We start from the raw sequence: 22,333 nt of genomic DNA, 5'->3' as shown, positions 1-22,333 counted from the left end.
GAAGGATTTTGTTTTGTTATGGGGCTCATTGCAGTAGGAGGAGGTTTGGGATTATTAAAAGGGAGGTGGAGGCGGTTGAATAAAAGGGAGGTGGAGGGGGAAGAGTCAGAGGGAGGTTTTAAAAAGGCTTGTTTTGGGGGATTGGAATAGTAAAGAAAAGTATGAAATGATGCAAGGACGGATGGAGATGGGAAGAGTCTCGAAAGTGTTATTTTGGGGATCATAGTAGTGGTATGGGGTTTGGGATGAATGAAGGAGTGGAGATAATGGATATATTGCTAGAGGTATGGGGTGAGAATTAGGCTAGTGCTTTGGAATTAGTAGTAGAAAGTGATTTGCGAAAAGTCCGAGTTGAGCTGGAGGATATATTGAGAGTCGTATATAGCGCAACTATTCCTTCTGAAAAACCTGTGGGAACACCCCCCTCTCACCTCCTCCCATTAGAAGGGTGGCTTTTGGTTAATTACAAGTGGACTTATGCCATGCGGGACATAACTTCGCCTTGCACTTGGGGCTTTTAGCGTATTTTGGGATCAAAAGCTTCCTGCACCATTGCGCTGTTACCCAAAAAGCCACATCAGGCAAGAGGCGTCACACATAGCATGATGGGCGACTTAGCAGTCCTGCTTTAGGATCAAAGCTGGACACCGGAAATCAACAATCATGACTTTTCACTAAGACATTTAAATCAGACATGCCAGATGACTTTAATGAAGACCTGGGAAGTGAGTGGGCATTCTAATTTCTACAACTAAAATCCACCCACTCACTCACCCTTTTCAACACCCTCATTCCTGCAAGTCCTTGTTGTCTATAGCTGAGAGGAGATTGGGCCCGTAACGTCATATCAGTGCATGGGACAGCTCACCCTAACATGATATAGCATAGCATTACACAGCACAGAGAATCTCAGCACAATACAAGAATGAGCCCTTGAGGATGGGGGAAGGGGGCAGAACATTTTTAACATAGAAAAATTGGATTGTCAATTGCTTGTACAATATATTATGGGATGTGCTTAAGGTGTTCTTTGAAAATATATTTTAAAGGAAATATTTGAGGTATCGCTTTCATATTAAAGTTTGGTATTTAGTAAAGGGAATCTGCTTTCAAAATTCTATTTAAAAGTGTGCCAAGTCGTGTATTACATTGATACTCTTTTGTAGAGAATAACACAAATTGCAGATATTTAAAATAATTCCCAAAATAAAAATAAGTGTTTGATCAATATTGTCATTCTATCCACAGGAGCGTAATTCTCCATGCTGGCAGTGGCTCATGATGTCGAACGATTTTTGCTAAGAACAGAGAAGTAATTGCTTGATAACAATGTACTCTGAGGCCATTTGTGGTAAGTGTTGATCTATAAGAACTACATTATTGTAAATTGAACTAAACCTGCCAGGATAAGCTACTGATCGTTACACCCAAACCCTACTCGTTTGGTGTGGGTCTCATCCAATGAAGGGGATCAGACTCAGGTCTCATTCCTACTGTGTGAGTTTCCTTAGATCACAGCCTCGGTGGATTTATTGATTCTATTGATATTTCACTGCAGGTTCATTCATTATTTTTTCTTATATTATTATAACCTGTAGTCCACAATCCTCTTCTTATACACCATTGAACTCTTGAACTTGAGATCGCTCTACGCCCAGTGCTACTTTGCAAAGTACTTGCAGTGAAATGTTTGTATTATGTGTGCTATGCACCCCCTGCCCCTCCCGCACACTGATTGCCACAGGCACTGGTAACCTGTGCAAACAGAGATAAACCGTCAGTAGTAAGAGCAGTATCAAATCTAGTCGGTCTAATTTTGACATGTGTTTCCATTGAGAGCCAGATAAAGTTGGGAAAAATATTTGTGCTGTGCAGTTTCTTCTTAAAGACTCAGCCCTAAACTAACAGCCATTTTACACTTTGCACAGATACCAACAAAGTTTGTTTGGTTATAAGTGTTCTTAAGGGAACAGTCGCGGTCCTGCAGTTTAGAAATATTGTAATGCGATTAATACCATACAGTTCAATAGGCCGGGTCCTGCTGGGTCTCAGACCAGGTAGTAATTAAAAAAACACTTTGAAATGGGTCCCACTCGAGCCCTATATTCCTGCCCTTAACTTTCTGACAAAAAGACTGATCAGTTTCTACACAATGACTGTAAAAACCTTTAAGGTATCTGTGGACCTGTGTTGTGTAGTGCTTTGTTTATGTGGGTAAGGAGCTTGAACTGTGCATGTTTATATATAAGGAGCCGGAATAGTTCACTTAGGTGTGATGTAACGTGAGGCCAGTGTGGGCGTTTGTGGGCCTGTCTGCCTGCTGAACTGTGGATGGTCTGGAGTACTGTGAAGAGGGCACTCCTATAGTCCAGTCTCCTGGTGACGAGGGCTTTAGTAATGGTTGTTCTGGAGTTGCTGGGTCGCAACTTGAATATCTTTTTCAGCATCCTCAAGGCGTGGAAGCAGGCTCTGGCAACGGAGATGAGTTGAGCAGACATGTCCAGCTTCCTAGCACAAATGATCCTGAGGTTTCTTGCTTGAGTGCTGGGGTGAGGGTGGGTCCGACGTCTGTAGGCCACCAGTCAGAGTCTCAAGTCAAGGCCAGTTTTCCAAAGAGCACTACTTTGGTCTTGTCTGTGTTGACTTTGAGGCAGTTGGACATCATCGAGGATACCACTTCGGTCATGCACGAGTTGAAGTTGTTCCTGGTGTTGGGTGTCTTGTCCTGGTAATATCAGCAACATCATTGGCGTAGGTCAGTATATTGATGTTGGGGACAAGGATGGCTGGTCTTTATCATTTTTGTGGTTTCCTCTGTGGTGCTAGGGTTCCATGTTGTCAGATTGTTACCTGTGTCTGATTCCGGAAGTCTTATTGCAAGGTTGATGGGGTCTGGTTGTGGGCCGATGTTGGGGTAGATGTCTGTGACTTCATTGCAGAAGAGGTCTACGAGGTTGTTGCACGGTTCTTAGGTTGGGGTGATGTTGAGCGTGCTGCTCGCGTGGTGTAGTAGTCCTTGATGGTAGAGAACATTTATTTGTTGCTGTTGTTGATGTGCTCGGCTAAGGCCTTCCTTTTGATTTCCCGGATTTGCTGGTGGTTGCATCCAGTGGCCGCTCTAGGCTCATGGCGGCCCTGGGCAGGGAGCATAGATAGGGGGCCCCGGAAGAGGGGGTCCGGGCGGGGTGGAGCGCGGAGGCCAGTGAGGAGGGGGGCGTTCAGGGTGTTTGGAAGTGGAACAGAGCCGGAGGCCGTCAAATCCCTGCCAGGGGCCGCCATGCAAATATGTAGCCATCCTCAGAGGATTATTATATTAAGGATATATATTGGCATGGTGGCCCCTGGGGTTTGGTGGCCCTGTGCACATACACAGCTTGCACATGCCTAAGGCCGCCCCTGTTGCATCTCAGGGCGGCTTTGAATACTTCCTTGTCTGATTCTTGTTGGTTAGATCTCCACCTACAATCCAGCTGGAGTTGAGGATGAAATCAGTGAGAGCTTTTACACAGTGCGCACCAGTGGGTCATAAAGATGCTCAGTCTATATACATATCCAATTCTTGGCTTTTCTGAAAAGCACACAGTGCATTAGTCGCATAAGGTTATATGGTAATTGTAAGAAAGTGTTAGATAAGCAGATGGAGGTATTAAAAAAATATGTGGAGAGAAACAGTGTAAATGTCTAGCACAGTCAGACTGAGGAAAACAGTGGTTTGAAAGAGAGGCACTCCGAATGCTACTACCCCTTCCACACAACTCAGTAATGCTTAACTCACAGTATCATATTTTGGAATTGAAAAATTTTCAGTACTAATTATTTCCAAGTAATCCTTCCATCCAGCTTATACAGTGAACTGTCATTGGCTGAGCCAATAGATTTGGCTTGTTTTAAGTATATGTCTTCATTGTTGTGTGACAAATCTGGATGCTATAAAACTCATCTTGAGATACCCAAATACTGATCAGCTGGCACGCTCTGTGAAGCACAATATATTAGCTTACTTGTTTTAAGTCACACACTTTATTAAACAGGCCATGTGTCTTGGAAAAGATTTCTAGATACACTTCTTTGGCCAGGACCCCAAACTTTGTATTCCCACTTAAAGCACTGGTTGATACCATATCAACACTAACACTGTATATTAATATTAAATCATTGTTACCACTGCTTGCTGTCTTTAAGTTGTGGGTGGTATATATTTCCATCTGAATGGTACTCGTTTTATACACTTTTGAAACATGAAAGGTCAACAGGGCCTGCCGGGACTTGAACCTGTGATATGAAGGTTAAATATAGATTTCTGCAGCAATCCGTTAACTTGCTGGCAAAACTTTTGATTGTGGTTATCCGATGGATCGTTAAAGTCGCACATCTTTAACTGCCCTGTTTATATAGATCCCAACCTCTGCTGAATATTTGTATTGCATTAAACAAAGTCATAAAGCATTGCTTGCAACAGAGCTAAAAACATTTCAAATCTTTGGATTTTCGCTTGAGGAACATATGCGCCACGGGTTGGATGGAATTTACTGTTGGTTAAAGGTCAGGGAGACATCTGGATCCGCCCCAGCCACCGCACAAGCTAGTAAAAGCTATGCATGAAGGATGAGCAATAATCCTATGCCCAGGTGATTTGAGGGTGGTGAGTAATGTATACATAGACTTTGTGTATGAAAATACCTTGTATCTGGGATGCTGGTGTCTTTACCTTGGGCGTTGCAGTTAGAGCAAAATGTGTTTTGTTATGCTGACTTAACCAACCCTGAGTTCACCTCAAAGCACCGAGGGAGGATGGGAATAATGAAAAATAGGGACAAGGAGAACTGTAAAGACAACGAAGAAGAAAGGAAATGAGAAGGAGCTCCATGGATATATAAAGGTGCACCCCAAAATGACAGAATCTCATTTTACACAGTGATGTTGGTAGTCAGACTTCTGACCAGCATGTAATGATGCGGTACAAAAGGGGGTGATAATGGATGTAGCATCTGAAACAATCAAACAATCACACCCAGTTAAAAGATCTGAGTTTAATCCATCACCGTTCTTTAGCCCACTCTGCCACCCCAGTTCAGACATGGCTATATTCAAATCAGTCTGACCCTGTGCCTCATGGGAACAGTCCAGCCCGAACTGCCAAGCCATGCCTTCCCTGGACCGGAAACAAGCTTCCGAGGACCGGTTTCTGGCATTCCAGCCATCTTCAGCCCGGCTTGCTTGAATCCAGTGGCAAAGTGAGCAAGGGACTCACGTCTGAGCATACCCTGCCACACTTATGGCGGCAAAAAGCGGTATAAAAGGGGGTGGTAATGGATGGAGCATCTGAACCAATCAAACACTCACACCCAGTCAAAAGATCTGGGTTTAATCTGTCACCGTTCTTTAGCCCACTCTGCCACCCCAGTTCAGACATGGCTATATGCAAATCAGTCTGACCCTGTGCCTCATGGGAACAGTCCAGCCCGAACTGCCAAGCCATGCCTTCCCTGGACCGGAAACAAGCTTCCGAGGACCAGTTTCTGGCATTCCAGCCGTCTTCAGCCCGGCTTGCTTGAATCCAGTGGCAAAGTGAGCAAGGGACTCACGTTTGACCATACCCTGCCACACTTATGGCGGCCAAAAGCGGTACAAAAGGGGGTGGTAATGGACGGAGCATCTGAACCAATCAAACACTCACACCCAGTCCAAAGATCTGGGTTTAATCCATCACCGTTCTTTAGCCCACTCTGCCACCCCAGTTCAGACATGGCTATATGCATATCAGTCTGACCCTGTGCCTCATTGGAACAGTCCAGCCCGAAATGCCAAGCCATGCCTTCCCTGGACCGGAAACAAGCTTCCAAGGACCGGTTTCTGGCATTCCAGCCGTCTTCAGCCCGGCTTGCTTGAATCCAGTGGCAAAGTGAGCAAGGGACTCACGTCTGAGCATACCCTGCCACACTTATGGAGGCCAAAAGCGGTACAAAAGGGGGTGGTAATGGACGGAGCATCTGAACCAATCAAACACTCACACCCAGTCCAAGGATCTGGGTTTAATCCATCACCGTTCTTTAGCCCACTCTGCCACCCCAGTTCAGACATGGCTATATGCAAATCAGTCTGACCCTGTGCCTCATGGGAACAGTTCAGCCCGAACTGCCAAGCCATGCCTTCCCTGGACCGGAAACAAGCTTCCGAGGACCGGTTTCTGGCATTCCAGCCGTCTTCATTCAGGCTTGCTCGAATCCAGTGGCAAAGTAAGCAAGGGACTCACGGCTGAGCATACCCTGCCACATGTATGGCGGCCAAAAGCGGACCAAAAGGGGGTGGTAATGGACGGATCACCTGAACCAATCAAACACTCACACCCAGTCAAAAGATCTGGGTTTAATCCATTACCGTTCTTTAGCCCACTCTGCCACCCCAGTTCAGACATGGCTATATGCAAATCAGTCTGACCCTGTGCCTCATGGGAACAGTCCAGCCCGAACTGCCAAGCCATGCCTTCCCTTCCCTGGACCGGAAACAAGCTTCCGAGGACCGGTTTCTGGAATTCCAGCCGTCTTCAGCCAGGCTTGCTTGAATCCAGTGGCAAAGTGAGCAAGGGGACTCACGTCTGAGCATACCCTGCCACACCTATGGCGGCCAAAAGCGGTACAAAAGGGGGTGGTAATGGACGGAGCATCTGAACCAATCAAACACTCACATCCAGTCAAAAGATCTGGGTTTAATCCATCACCGTTCTTTAGCCCACTCTGCCACCCCAGTTCAGACATGGCTATATGCAAATCAGTCTGACCCTGTGCATCATGGTAACAGTCCAGCCCGAACTACCAAGCCATGCCTTCCCTAGACCGGAAACAAGCTTCAGAGGAACGTTTCTGGCATTCCAGCCGTCTTCAGCCCGGCTTGCTTGAATCCAGTGGCAGAGTGAGCAAGGGACTCACGTCTGAGCATACCCTGCCACACTTATGGAGGCCAAAAGCGGTACAAAAGGGGGTGGTAATGGACGGAGCATCTGAACCAATCAAACACTCACACCCAGTCCAAGGATCTGGGTTTAATCCATCACCGTTCTTTAGCCCACTCTGCCACCCCAGTTCAGACATGGCTATATGCAAATCAGTCTGACCCTGTGCCTCATGGGAACAGTTCAGCCCGAACTGCCAAGCCATGCCTTCCCTGGACCGGAAACAAGCTTTCGAGGACCGGTTTCTGGCATTCCAGCCGTCTTCATTCAGGCTTGCTCGAATCCAGTGGCAAAGTAAGCAAGGGACTCACGGCTGAGCATACCCTGCCACACGTATGGCGGCCAAAAGCGGACCAAAAGGGGGTGGTAATGGACGGATCACCTGAACCAATCAAACACTCACACCCAGTCAAAAGATCTGGGTTTAATCCATTACTGTTCTTTAGCCCACTCTGCCACCCCAGTTCAGACATGGCTATATGCAAATCAGTCTGACCCTGTGCCTCATGGGAACAGTCCAGCCCGAACTGCCAAGCCATGCCTTCCCTTCCCTGGACCGGAAACAAGCTTCCGAGGACCGGTTTCTGGAATTCCAGCCGTCTTCAGCCAGGCTTGCTTGAATCCAGTGGCAAAGTGAGCAAGGGGACTCACGTCTGAGCATACCCTGCCACACCTATGGCGGCCAAAAGCGGTACAAAAGGGGGTGGTAATGGACGGAGCATCTGAACCAATCAAACACTCACATCCAGTCAAAACATCTGGGTTTAATCCATCACCGTTCTTTAGCCCACTCTGCCACCCCAGTTCAGACATGGCTATATGCAAATCAGTCTGACCCTGTGCCTCATGGGAACAGTCCAGCCCGAACTGCCAAGCCATGCCTTCCCTGGACCGGAAACAAGCTTCCGAGGACCGGTTTCTGGCATTCCAGCCGTCTTCAGCCCGGCTTGCTTGAATCCAGTGGCAGAGTGAGCAAGGGACTCACGTCTGAGCATACCCTGCCACACTTATGGAGGCCAAAAGCGGTACAAAAGGGGGTGGTAATGGACGGAGCATCTGAACCAATCAAACACTCACACCCAGTCCAAGGATCTGGGTTTAATCCATCACCGTTCTTTAGCCCACTCTGCCACCCCAGTTCAGACATGGGTATATGCAAATCAGTCTGACCCTGTGCCTCATGGGAACAGTTCAGCCCGAACTGCCAAGCCATGCCTTCCCTGGACCGGAAACAAGCTTCCGAGGACCGGTTTCTGGCATTCCAGCCGTCTTCATTCAGGCTTGCTCGAATCCAGTGGCAAAGTAAGCAAGGGACTCACGGCTGAGCATACCCTGCCACACGTATGGCGGCCAAAAGCGGACCAAAAGGGGGTGGTAATGGACGGATCACCTGAACCAATCAAACACTCACACCCAGTCAAAAGATCTGGGTTTAATCCATTACCGTTCTTTAGCCCACTCTGCCACCCCAGTTCAGACACGGCTATATGCAAATCAGTCTGACCCTGTGCCTCATGGGAACAGTCCAGCCCGAACTGCCAAGCCATGCCTTCCCTTCCCTGGACTGGAAACAAGCTTCCGAGGGCCGGTTTCTGGAATTCCAGCCGTCTTCAGCCAGGCTTGCTTGAATCCAGTGGCAAAGTGAGCAAGGGGACTCACGTCTGAGCATACCCTGCCACACCTATGGCGGCCAAAAGCGGTACAAAAGGGGGTGGTAATGGACGGAGCATCTGAACCAATCAAACACTCACATCCAGTCAAAAGATCTGGGTTTAATCCATCACCGTTCTTTAGCCCACTCTGCCACCCCAGTTCAGACATGGCTATATGCAAATCAGTCTGACCCTGTGCCTCATGGGAACAGTCCAGCCCGAACTGCCAAGCCATGCCTTCCCTGGACCGGAAACAAGCTTCCGAGGACTGGTTTCTGGCATTCCAGCCGTCTTCCTTCCGGCTTGCTTGAATCCAGTGGCAAAGTGAGCAAGGGACTCACGTCTGAGCATACCCTGCCACACTTATGGCGGCCAAAAGCGGTACAAAAGGGGGTGGTAATGGACGGAGCATCTGAACCAATTAAACACTCACACCCAGTTAAAAGATCTGGGTTTAATCCATCACCGTTCTTTAGCCCACTCTGCCACCCCAGTTCAGACATGGCTATATGCAAATCGGTCTGACCCTGTGCCTCATGGGAACAGTCCAGCCCAAACTACCAAGCCATGCCTTCCCTGGACCAGAAACAAGCTTCCGAGGACCGGTTTCTGGCATTCCAGCCGTCTTCAGCCCGGCTTGCTTGAATCCAGTGGCAAAGTGAGCAAGGGACTCACGTCTGAGCATACCCTGACACACTTATGGCGGCCAAAAGCGGTACAAAAGGGGGTGGTAATGGACGGAGCATCTGAACCAATCAAACACTCACACCCAGTCAAAATATCTGGGTTTAATCCATCACCGTTCTTTAGCCCACTCTGCCACCCCAGTTCAGACATGGCTATATGCAAATCAGTCTGCCCATGTGCCTCATGGGAACAGTCCAGCCCAAACTGCCAAGCCATGCCTTCCCTGGACCAGAAACAAGCTTCCGAGGACCGGTTTCTGGCATTCCAGCCGTCTTCAGCCCGGCTTGCTTGAATCCAGTGGCATAGTGAGCAAGGGACTCACGTCTGAGCATACCCTGCCACACTAATGGCGGCCAAAAGCGGTACAAAAGGGGGTGGTAATGGACGGAGCATCTGAACCAATCAAACACTCACACCCAGTTAAAAGATCTGGGTTTAATCCATCACCGTTCTTTAGCCCACTCTGCCACCCCAGTTCAGACATGGCTATATGCAAATCGGTCTGACCCTGTGCCTCATGGGAACAGTCCAGCCCAAACTGCCAAGCCATGCCTTCCCTGGACCAGAAACAAGCTTCCGAGGACCGGTTTCTGGCATTCCAGCCGTCTTCAGCCCGGCTTGCTTGAATCCAGTGGCAAAGTGAGCAAGGGACTCACGTCTGACCATACCCTGACACACTTATGGCGGCCAAAAGCGGTACAAAAGGGGGTGGTAATGGACGGAGCATCTGAACCAATCAAACACTCAAACCCAGTCAAAAGTTCTGGGTTTAATCCATCACTGTTCTTTAGCCCACTCTGCCACCCCAATTCAGACATGGCTATATGCAAATCAGTCTGACCCTGTGCCTCATGGGAACAGTCCAGCCCGAACTACCAAGCCATGCCTTCCCTTCTCTGGACCAGAAACAAGCTTCCGAGGACCGGTTTCTGGCATTCCAGCCGTCTTCAGCCCGGCTTGCTTGAATCCAGTGGCATAGTGAGCAAGGGACTCACGTCTGAGCATACCCTGCCACACTTATGGCGGGCAAAAGTGGTACAAAAGGGGGTGGTAATGGACGGAGCATCTGAACCAATCAAACACTCACACCCAGTCAAAAGATCTGGGTTTAATCCATCACCGTTCTTTAGCCCACTCTGCCACCCCAGTTCAGACATGGCTATATGCAAATTAGTCTGACCCTGTGCCTCATGGGAACAGTCCAGCCCAAACTGCCAAGCCATGCCTTCCCTGGACCGGAAACAAGCTTCAGAGGACCGGTTTCTGGCATTCCAGCCGTCTTCAGCCCGGCTTGCTTGAATCCAGTGGCAAAGTGAGCAAGGGACTCACGTCTGAGCATACCCTGCCACACTTATGGTGGCCAAAAGCGGTACAAAAGGGGGGTGGTAATGGACGGAGCATCTGAACCAATCAAACACTCACACCCAGTCAAAAGATCTGGGTTTAATCCATCACCGATCTTTAGCCCACTCCGCCACCCCAGTTCAGACATGGCTATATGCAAATCAGTCTGACCCTGTGCCTCATGGGAACAGTCCAGCCCGAACTGCCAAGCCATGCCTTTCCTGGACCGGAAACAAGCTTCCGAGGACCGGTATGACAATACCCTCTACTAAAGGCCGACCAGGGCCTTAGAGTAATTCACTATGGTTCTCCATCAACCCCGGAAGGTCAAAGAGTCTATGAAATATTTTTACTATTTCAGATGTAATGTAACTGGTCATCATGTAAAGCGCTCCAAAACCTTCGGGTCGAGTTTGCACAGCATAAATCTGCTAAAAATAATGGACTCACTCGCAATGAAACATTTGTTGTTTTTTCAAGAAGTAATGTGGTATAGTCCGCAGTCACCTTGTACCTTGAGTCAATTTGCCTATTGCGGCATTTAACTATTACACAATCATATTCAGTGTGTGAAACTGCCCACCTTGACTCCCAACGTCTGTGAATCATGTGTGACCAGATTATGACAGCTACTGGAAAAAGTTTCACCCCTAATGCAATTAGAATTAAAGGAAAATAACAGACTGCTTTCCACTTCTGGCTAACTAAGGTCAGACCACCTAAGTGAAAAGTATATAATTCTGGGGTGTAAACCCACCTTGGTGCAACGTCACGGGTACTGTAGATTATAATTTGAAGAACAGGAGGCTGCCAACACCAGTCCAACTAAAGGACACCTCCATTGAAGTTAGTGGACGCCTTTCATCAGACTTCCTGAGCCATGCTGGTGCTCGTACCACAAAAAATGGCTAAAAACCGCTTGGGCTAAAAGTCGATTGAGCAATAATACATATGCAAATTGGAATAATCAGAATTACAAATATAAATACAATCATCAGTACCTTATCATTTACAGCAGATCACCTATAGCAAGAAGTCTTACACTGGCCAATCCTCTGCATGTGATACATCTCACGACCAGCCAGACGGCTGAGGTGTGTTTCCTTTACCTAGGGTGATGGGAAGTAACCTGCTACTGGTCTATACTTAATACATCAAGAGCCAAGGCAGAACATCTTTAAAAGAGAAAGTGTGATGACAGGAACTCATATTCAGGAAAAATTATGGGTGTAATGTGTGCTGGACCCACATCACTAAATTGCAGCAGCACAGATAACCTGTGTCACATGTTTGCATATTATATCCTCAGCTGTCATGGAGAGGGTGAGTATCTGGGAATGTCCTAATTTTTGCTAAGTTGATAAACCTCGGTTGTAGCCCTTCTGAATCTGAAAGGCCATTTGAATGGTGAGAGCAAAGACCACCTTAAAATGATAATTTATCATGAGCACACATGCATCAGATTAGTTGGATGATAAAGTCAACTTTTCTACGTAAACTGGCTCCTTACCATCTGGAAAGGCACCTTATAATATATCTCGTAGAACAGCACCTATTTTCCTCAAAACCTTGGGAATAGCATGATGGCACCGCACCAATTTTACCACAAAAGCATATTGTGCCTGCATACCCGACAGAGTGTGCCCCTGAAGAACCCTCCACTCACACCCGAGACATATTTGAATCCGAAAATTATGAGGAAATAAAGGCCAGAGCAACATTCATTCTACAAGGAATGAAAGGTCTAACCCCACCCCACCTCCCCCTTGTGCTTTGTAGTGATTGCACCACCTGAAGCTGTGATGAGGTCGAGCATGCTCCAAAACCAAGATCTCCAAATTTAAAAATAAATATGCCATGCTATCTGACGGAGTTGCAGGGTCTCCTCTGAAGTTCTGCATCAGAAGCAGACGAATGATCAGCATCGTTGTAGGTCACTGGGAACCGTACCCTGAATATGATCAGGCTTTCAAGCAGATCAAAGAAAGTGTCTTCATCAGTCTCAGCTCCCTTCACATAAGCAGTAATTGATATTGGTGTCACCCACTGACATGGTGTCTTACCTGAAAATCACTGGAGTCATCTCAAAGTAAGGCACACACAATCTGTACTGTACGCACAATAGGGATTGGTTACAAAAACAAACTTGCCATTCCTGAAAAATCCTGTAGCAAATTGCTTCTTGTGCCACACTGCTCACACCACCTCCCCAAAGATGACAGCAGGAACTGTTACTCCCATCAGTCAAAGTGACTGAGCTATATAAATTACTCAGGAAATTGCTCTAAATGTGTATATTGTCCCAAAGCCCAGCCATGATTCGCTCTTAAACATGCAAGTAATGTAAAAAGGGCACCGCTGGGAAATAATACAAAGGGCAAACTTGAACGGCTCTGCAGATACATGTAGCTGATAAAACAGTCACATTTTTATCGAGATGGTGGATAGGGATAGAACCACTAAAAGTAACCACCTTGTCACTGAGCAAAGAATCAATCAAGTAAGACATTCAAAGATGTCAGAACATGCACTTCACCAGATCTTTAGATTTAACTAATTGAAAGCCTATATCTCTCAGTTTGGTAAATAATGCATAGAATAGTTGCTAGGTCAAGAGCATCATTGATGCAGAAGGGATGAGCGAAACTAAAATCCTGCATGAAGAGTTGTGTGAAAAAAATCCGAATTACTGCACATTAGGAAGTTGCAACTTTTTGGGCCTTGCCTAACGTTGCCAGAAGATATTTGTTCACTCCAAAACAATGTTGGGTGAAATGCGTTATTAAAACCTCTTTTAAGGATAATTCTCGTGGTTAAAATATGATTCCGAGGACTTTTATTTTCATCAAAACGACTTTCATCAGTCTGTTTCACCCACATTTTCATTACAACTTCACAGAGAACATTTCTCTTGAAATCTTCTCTGCTCGCTTTATGGCAATACTCCTACAGGAAACAGGCTGCTTACATTGGCATGCTGTCCTTCCTAAGGACTAAATATCTAAATTTTTCTTAGCCATCCCCACGAAGAGTGACAATGAAAACTCATTTCTGTGATCGACTATTATAGAAACCGTGGTAATAGACTCTTTTTACAATCTATAAGACCACTTTACAAAGCTGAGGCAGAGTGTGTATCAGAATAATTATCTCAGAGTTTCTGAGACTAGGACTCTGAGGCTGTTTGCAAAGATGTCTAGGCCTTCCCAGCACACCTATTCACTTTGAAAGGAAACCAAGTGAACTCCTAATTTCTGGCCTCCACTGAGTGCAACTCAGGTGTGAACTGGTTCATTTGCATCAGCAAATGTTTGGTGCAGAATGATTAGGTGCCCATAACATGGCTTGGCCTATTCACTCTGCTCCCCTTCCATGTGTGACCTTCCACTCTCAGCTTCTTATAGGAGGCCTCTAAGTGTTTGAAGGCTTACATGAAAAACATTATTATAGATGGTAATTTAAGATGTTGTAGACCCTGCCTGACCTCCTTGCCTGTCTGCCTTGGCACTCTGGCAAAGCGTGACCCTTCTGGATCCAGCATCTCTGCTGCTCGTGAGGCTCTTTCTCACTCTTCCTGTCTGCTTTCACTCGTTTTTGCCCTGCTTCATTTCATTTCTCTCATTCCTTTTGCCACTGAGCGCTTCTCGTTTCTTGGTATCCCACTTGGTCTGCATTCACCTGCTCCCTTCCTCTTTCCTCATTTCTTTTCCCTCCCTCTTGCCACTTTTCCTGTGACTTTTCAGTGCTTTTTTGCTCCCTTTTTCGTTCCTTTCATGCCTCGCTCTTCTTCACGCTGTCTGCTCATGTCACACTCTTGACCTCTCCTTTGCCCCTCTTTTTCTCCTCTTTCTCCTCTCTTGTTATCTCACTTTTGGCCCCACTTTTGCCACTTCTCTTGAATTTTTTACTCCTTTGAATGGTTGCCTGTTTTCCTGCTTTGTACCCCCCCGTCGCCAGGCCCTCACATGCAACTTCCCACCACCCTTATCTCTCCCACTACTCGCCTTGGCCCCACCCAGCCCTGCACATTGCCCTATGTTTTCCTCCCCTCCATCACCTTTTAATAGCGGCTGCTACAACAGACAAGCAGTGAACGTGGGCAGCAGGTGCACTGAGTGCAAGCCAAAGGCAAGCCCGTCTGTGCCAGTCCTCGCTCAGCGCATGCCCAGAGCTAGGACCTCTGGTCCTCTGCTGCCCCAGCATAGCACAAGACATTCCCTCGCCTCATTCCTCTGTGCCCTGAACCTGGGACGCTTCTCCCCGCCGTGTTGCAGGTCTGCCCCAACCAACACTGAAAGTGCATTTTCCTGTGCCAGTTGCTGCTTCTCCTGCAAGGCATCCAGCAACCCCTGCCTCTCCACTACACTCTGACTCCCACACTCGACAACACTGACACACTCCACAACCACCCCACTCCTCTACGTGTGTCCTGCCAAATGCCCGCTCTCTCAGAAAACACACCATCAAAATCTGGAACCTCCTTCATGATCTCTTCCTAGATCTACTCATCCTCATGGAGACCTGGATCAATCCTTCTTTAGCCCCCGACATCGCAACCGCCACTCCCCTCCGATATATGATGACCAAACAAGGGAGGCCCAGCAAAGCCAGAGGAGATAATGCAATTATCTTCATGGAACACAACCACTGTGCCCTCACAGATGCTAACGCCGGGGACAAACTATTATAACTGACCTTGAAATTCAACATTTTCAATACCATCATCCTGGGAGATGTCCTATTCTACTGACCCTCGGGACCAAGAGCTGTGTTTGGAAACTCCATTGCACAATTCATTGACCCCGATCGTGCACAACTCCTGCTCCTTCATCCTGCCGGACGACCACAATTTCCACCATGAGATCCTCACCGACCCGAACCCCACCAATCTCCTTGAGAGCCTGAACACACTCGGCCCCTCAATGAGTGAAAGACCCGACCCACATTAACGGTCATTGACCGTATCTTTACTAATTTCAATTAGATCGTGGTTGACAAATCCAACTCCCTCACCTGGATTGACCACTCGCTCATCTTTTTTGACCTACACTTCAACCACCACTGAAGAACCACCTCCTGTCATAACTGGAAATCCATCTCCAAAGAAATCTGCAACACAGAATTGCAAAAACAATGCCTGCAACACCAAGATGAGCTTGCACACTCGGTTGACAACTTCAGCTGATGGAACACCCCCTGCACAGACGCCCTGGCCATCCTCAAAACCAAGACCTATGTCATGACCATACCACATACCAGCTGGTACTGCGATGACCTCTGATGCTCCAAGCACACTGCAAGCAGCTTGAGCGTCAATGGACACTCACCCTCAACAACAGCGACAAACAGACCTAAAATCAGCCCTCCGACATTACCAGCACCAACTGAAAGTCACTAAGAGCGGAGCCCTAACAGTAGGGTTAGAGAACAACACCAACAGCACAAAGGAACTCTTGTCCATCATAAAACAATTCAGCACACCAACAGCCAGCACCACCACAATCGCCTCCTCTCAGGCACATTGCTACCAGCACGCACTTTAAACACACTACAAGATTAAAGCCTATAGGAACGAATTCCCACTTCACTTTAGAGCTTCCAGCTCAGTCTTAGAATTCATAAAAAAAATCTTAAAACAATACTCTTCACATAGAACCCACACAGGGTGCTCAGCAACACCCCTTGCTCTTTAGTACCAGGATAGCCTCCCAGGTGAGCTGTCCATTGTACAAGTACAAGTAACCTAAACTAACATCACATAACATCACACAACATTACATAACATGACCTACTATAACACAACATTTCAGTATTTATATGGTGTTAACTGTCAAAGGTGTTTAGATTTAACGTTCTGTACACAATTAATTGCACATGTTATTGCAATAGATTACTGAAATGTAAGTGCCGTAAAATAAATTTGAACTTGCAGTTTATGCATGTATGTCAGCTAGTGCTTGATTTGAGAAAAAAATAAGTGCAGGGGCACAGGGTTTTTCTCAGGAGCCCGCTGCTGATGCTGCTAAGCGCCAGTAGTACCAATCATCAAATATGTAAGTTATCCCCCATTTTTCAGATAAAGTTTATCTTATTAGTGAAATGCCAGTTTATTATTCAGATGTGTTTAAACACTTACGTTATAGGTTCTAGTCTTTGTGCGAACCTCATAGGACAAGGGAACGCTTGGAGAGGCTGGAGAATTAAGCCGTCCTGCTTTTTAAAGCACGGGGAAGGGTGTATGGAGTTATTCTAATGTGTTACCTGGGTTTGTTTTGTGCGGACTAATTAAATGGCTTGTCTAGCATACAAGCAAATGTCTGAAGTACTATTTCCTGATGTCATATACCTACATTTAGATGCTCCCTATTTTCCTAGCAAAAATGTAGGCTAATATAGTTTTCTCTTACTTCAAACCTCCACCACTTGACACAAGTTATTAGGAAAAGTGATGTATCCATATCTCTCTCTTTGACAGCTCAAATTTAGCACATGCATGAGTCAGTGCTGGAAGGAAACCTTTTAAAATTATACCAGACCTTGTCACTTATTTGCTGATGAATGCTGGCAGTGTTCCAGGATCAAGTGGGTTCTAAATCGGTCCTATGAATCTTTTCAATAGCAGCCTCTGATTGCCAGAGTGAGTGCACCCGGTCCTGGTGGTGTTTAGCCGAATGTGCAGCTGAAGAACTGTCTAACTATTTTAGCATGCAATAATATTGCCTAAAATGCCATAGCTTTTTGTGGCGAGCTCGGAGGAAACCCCTAGGGAATAATATAGTTTATAAGCATTATGTATGTGCAACGGCTATTCAAGATACAGCAATCCACTGAACCCCGAACTCAGGCCTGAGTCTACATGTACAATTTTTTACCAAGTTTGTTAAAACTGTACTACAAAATAGAGCGTAGCTGTACAAAGCTTGACTCCTGCGCACCCGTGACGCCATTGCCATGGTCGGCACTTTATGACAGAAAAAAACGGGATCATCAGCTCTCATATGCCAAAAGCCCTTCGTTTGACAGGCCCAAGACTGCAGGATGATGAGTCGGGAATCCGGGTGCAGCTCTTCGCGGAAAAGCTTTGAAGCGCCGCGCAGGTGAAGCGTCGGCAGCCTTTCTGATCCGCGCGCCCGATAACCGATCGGCCGACCTCGCACCCGGGCTCTGATGATTCCGCGTTTATGGAGATGGATTGGCCCTCAGCGCGCGCCGTCCGCAGCGGCTTCAAAGGCAGCGAGGGTGCGCCACCGCGCCCTGCGTAAACAGGGCCAGCCCCGGGCTCCTGGCGTGTTTGTGATGCGTCTGTCGCATCTCTGTTCCCGCTGAGCAAATATCCTCACTGGGCCTTTAACCGTGAAAATCCTGTCTGATGGGAAGTCGTTGTAAATAGTCCGCGACCTTTGAGATCTGTTACAAGCCTGGTTCTTGGTGCCGCCTTGATTATGCTCATGGAAGTGGCACCCCGGCTCAGATAAACCGAAAAAAGGCGGTGCTCTGTGGTGGAGAAAGGCCTTGAATTTACAACTAGGAGGGTAAACTTTGTATAAAATGCTCCGGATCTGTGTGCGATCTTACAGGCGGGGAAGCTATCAGATTTGAAGGGAGAGCAGAGTCAGGGGTTTCGCTTGACAGGTACACTCAAAAGATGTGTTTCTTTAAATGACACAGGAAATATGATGCACAAATCCGTAAACACTTACATTAAAATGGGTTATTAAACACATAGTGCTTTATTTTAGTTGATTAGGTTACATCACTACACTATGTTTAAAATAATAGTTTCAAAACGTGAACTTTTCCCAACTTCCTGTCCTTCGGGTCACTGCTATTATTAAACCAAGAGATGTCATGTGCTCTCGGTATGTGGCCAATATTATTGTTTGTGGAACGCCATCATTTTCTGTTAAACCATACACAAGTTTATATATAGTACAAACACTAAACTGAATTTGTTGGAAGTGCGCTAAGTCACACAGTTTGGTCAAGTGGGGATGCCAGGATTTGAACTGGGGTTTCCTGGCTAAGCACTGTGCAATTCAGGCATTGGATAAATATCTCCTGCTTTTTGAACACTAAATGGAAATGCTTTCTTTTCAATTATAGAAAGTCCTAAATTAGCACACTATGTTTAGTAAAAGCAAACATTACACGTCAATACAGTCTAACAAAATGTATGTAGAAAATGTCAAAATGTTTTTGTTTTTTTAAGTGCAAAGTTGAGCATGAGGGAAGGCACAGAGGTGTTTTATGTCCATATCACTGCCTTCCCCTGACTAGAAAAACAAGAAAGAAGGGTGGGTAAAGGAGAGGGTCAGCACCTCAATGAGTCGATTACATTGAATATTAGTTCCCCTCTCTATGCACACACACTGACCCTCTCGCTCTTAATTTCTTTATCAATGTTATAAGCTCAGGTACTATGCGGTTAGCAAGGATTTTCTTTTAAAAATGGAATAGGGAAGGAAATGGGCAGTGCCTGCGATGCATAAGCAGACTTTCAGAACTTCAGACCATGACCATGTCATCTTATCGGGTACAATGCTGTATTGGCCGGTGCCCCTGCAATCTACTGGAAACCGCTAAATATCACCCTACATGCAGTAGTCCTTCTCTTGAAAGGTCTCTGACAAGACCATACAGAGTCTCGGGAAATACTGCTGGTTCCCTCTGCCCCTTTAAATAAATTCTAGAACCCATTACATCATCTACAAGGACATCAAGGAAGTTATTAAGGAACACCACCATAGTTGGCAACCAATATTAAGATCTCTAGTGGAAGTCGCAAGACATGCAACCAGAAAACGCAGGAATAGTACTGACCTCTGACTGTTATTGTGTATGGGGTTGGAGCCCCATTCCTATGCCACTTACGGAACAAGCATTTGCAATGCAATAGGTCTCAGATTACTGAAAGTTTGAGCTATTTGCATTGCATTATTATTTGCAACGCCCATAGGTCAAACTTTCAGTAATGCGAAACCTATTGCATTGCAAATGCTTGTTTAATCTTGATCTTACCTCTGGGATTCTATTTGTTCTTCAGCAGGCCAGCAGCCTGTGGAAAAGGGCCTAAATGTCCCCCCTCCAGATAACGACATGTATGGACGCTGCATTTGTGCATGATGAGAGGGAGGAAGGTTTGCGAGTGAGGAATAAAGAGATGGCTAGAGCTGGCAAACAAACAGAATCAATTGTTGATGTTCGCTCTGAGGGAACGAAGCACTTATAGGCAGGACGGATGCGCAATATTAACCAACCAGAGAAAAGGAATTTTAAAAAGCAGCCCAACTAACCAACAAAAAGCGGTGGGCGTGTCCAAAGTCCCTGATAGCCCATATACCGAATACAGCATGCCTAGCATAGCAGCGCATACACTGCCTAGACTCGACCTACAAAGGTGAAGTCATATATCTTCAAACATACACCTCATCCCAGAAGGGAAGCCACCTTTCAGATTTCCTCAGGTGGAGGGGCTTGAGATATAAAGTAGGATCTTTGACCTCAGTGACATTACCATTCTGTCATCTAAAACGATACTGTAGTGAGTTATTTGTATTATATGTCACTAAGAAAGACACTGGATAGATATGAAAGGGATATTTAAAGGCTTAGGGCACTATGATGATGTTCCTACAACGTAAATTGAATTCACTTCAATCAATCAATCAATCAATCATCGCATTTATATAGCGCACTACTCACCCAGAGGGTCTCAAGGCGCTGGGGGAGGGGGGGTCCGCTACTGCTCGAACAGCCAGGTCTTGAGTTGCCTCCTGAAGGCGAGGTGGTCCTGGGTCAGGCGGAGGTGGGTGGGGAGGGAGTTCCATGTCTTGGCGGCGAGGTAGGAGAAGGACCGTCCCCCTGTGGTGGCTCTTCGGATGTGGGGGACGGCGGCGAGGGCGTGGCTGGTCGATCGAAGCTGGCGTTTGGGAGCGTAGAAGTTGAGGCGGCTGTTGAGGTATCTTGGGCCTTGGTTGTGTAGGGCTTTGTGTGCGTGGGTGAGGAGACAGAAGGTGATTCTCTTGTTGACCGGGAGCCAGTTCAGGTCTCTCAGGTGTCCGGAGATGTGGCTGCGACGGGGGATGTCCAGGATGAGTCGTGCTGAGGCGTTCTGGATCCGCTGGAGTCTCTTCTGGAGTTTGGCGGTGGTTCTGGCGTAGAGGGAGTTGCCGTAGTCCAGACGGCTGGTGACGAGGGCCTGGGTGACCGTCTTCCTGGTCTCGGTGGGGATCCACCGGAAGATCTTACGTAGCATGCGCAGGATGTTGAAGCATGACGAGGAGACGGCGTTGACTTGTCTGGTCATGGAGAGGGAGGAGTCCAGGATGAAGCCCAGGTTGCGTGCGTGGTCTGTTGGTTTGGGTGCGCTGCCTAGGGCGGGGGGCCACCAGGAGTCGTCCCAAGCGGCGGGTGAGGATCCCAGGATGAGGACTTCCGTCTTGTCCGAGTTCAGTTTCAGGCGGCTGTTCTTCATCCATTCGGCTACCTCTTTCATCCCTTCGTGAAGGTTGGCTCTGGCGGTGGCGGGGTCGTTGGTGAGGGAGAGGATCAGCTGGGTGTCGTCGGCGTAGGAGATGATGTTGAGGTTTTGCTGGCGTGCGATGTCTGCGAGGGGGCTCATGTAGACGTAGACTTCAAATCTATATCCTGTATTTCACATTGTGGCTTCAGAAACACCTTTGCTTAAAGAACTTCAAAACAAGGACCCCTGCTATTAAGTAACCCCGAATCAACAGGTGACTGGCCATAAAATATTTTGTGCACCAAACTGTCCAGTATTAGTCAAGTTGAAAATGGCCTACTGGAGTGAGACAAAGAAATAATGTAGTATGCCCAAGCTAAAACAGGTTGGTAAAATAGGTCAATAAACCTAAACTGTAATACAAGACTAGTTGCTCTGAAGCAAATAAAATTCTCGCTATAGGCCATTGTATTGAGAAGAGCGTGATACTGATTCTGTCTCCCCCCGTATTATGCAGTTTACTATGGGTTCCAAACCAATATGCTCATCACATACTTATCTGCAACTTTTACCTTTATTCTAAGTACTTCATACCTTGTCAAAAGATGGGAGTAAATAAATAAATTCAAAAACTAGTAGCCCAAGATTGCGTAATCTGGTCACAATGCTAAGACAGATTTAACCCCTTCGATGCTGATGACGAGCTCAGCTCGTCATCACCCACGGGGGTCGTGTGCTGATGACGAGCTGAGCTCGTCATGGTGCCACTAAAATTGCATTTTCCAGCACTGGGGGGGAAAACGCCTAGCATCCAAGTGGTTAAAGCCCATGCCTCCTAGTTCCACAGTTTATAACTTGCCCTTTAGACCACAGTTGGGATGTTAGATCTGACAGCCTTAGGGTGGTCTTCCCTGATTGTTTGCCTGCCTCACTCCATTTTTCTGAACTAATTGTGTTGCAGGGTTTATGACTCTGTGCACATTATCCCTGCTAACCAATGCTAAAGTGCTTGTGCTCTCTCCTCTAAACATGGTAACATTGGTTTAGTCCCAAGTGACATATTTGATTTATGTATAAGTCCCTCATACAGTGCACAACATGTGCCCAGGGTCCACAATTTAAATGCTACTAGTGGGCTGAAGTCCTCATTGTGCCACCCACCATGTAGCCCTCTAACCATGATTCTGGCCGACTGATGCAGAGCTTGTTCGTGCAGTTCTAAACTGCCATATCGACCTG

General features: G+C 46.8%; 1 long non-coding RNA gene across 1 annotated transcript in view; it reads left to right on the top strand.

Moving 5' to 3' along the window:
- Nucleotides 1-22,333, top strand: part of LOC147702359 (uncharacterized) — a 442,076-nt gene that overhangs the window by 366,272 nt on the left and 53,471 nt on the right. The window contains exon 3 of the long non-coding RNA XR_015297228.1: nucleotides 1,249-1,351. This is a non-coding gene — a long non-coding RNA (uncharacterized LOC147702359). The remainder of the gene's footprint in view (nucleotides 1-1,248; nucleotides 1,352-22,333) is intronic.

Source organism: Lissotriton vulgaris, chromosome 7 (assembly GCF_964263255.1).
Source record: "Lissotriton vulgaris chromosome 7, aLisVul1.2, whole genome shotgun sequence".
Taxonomy (NCBI): Eukaryota; Metazoa; Chordata; class Amphibia; order Caudata; family Salamandridae; genus Lissotriton; species Lissotriton vulgaris.
Note: the sequence above shows the minus strand (reverse complement) of the source record. Positions and strands in the feature narration are given on the sequence as shown.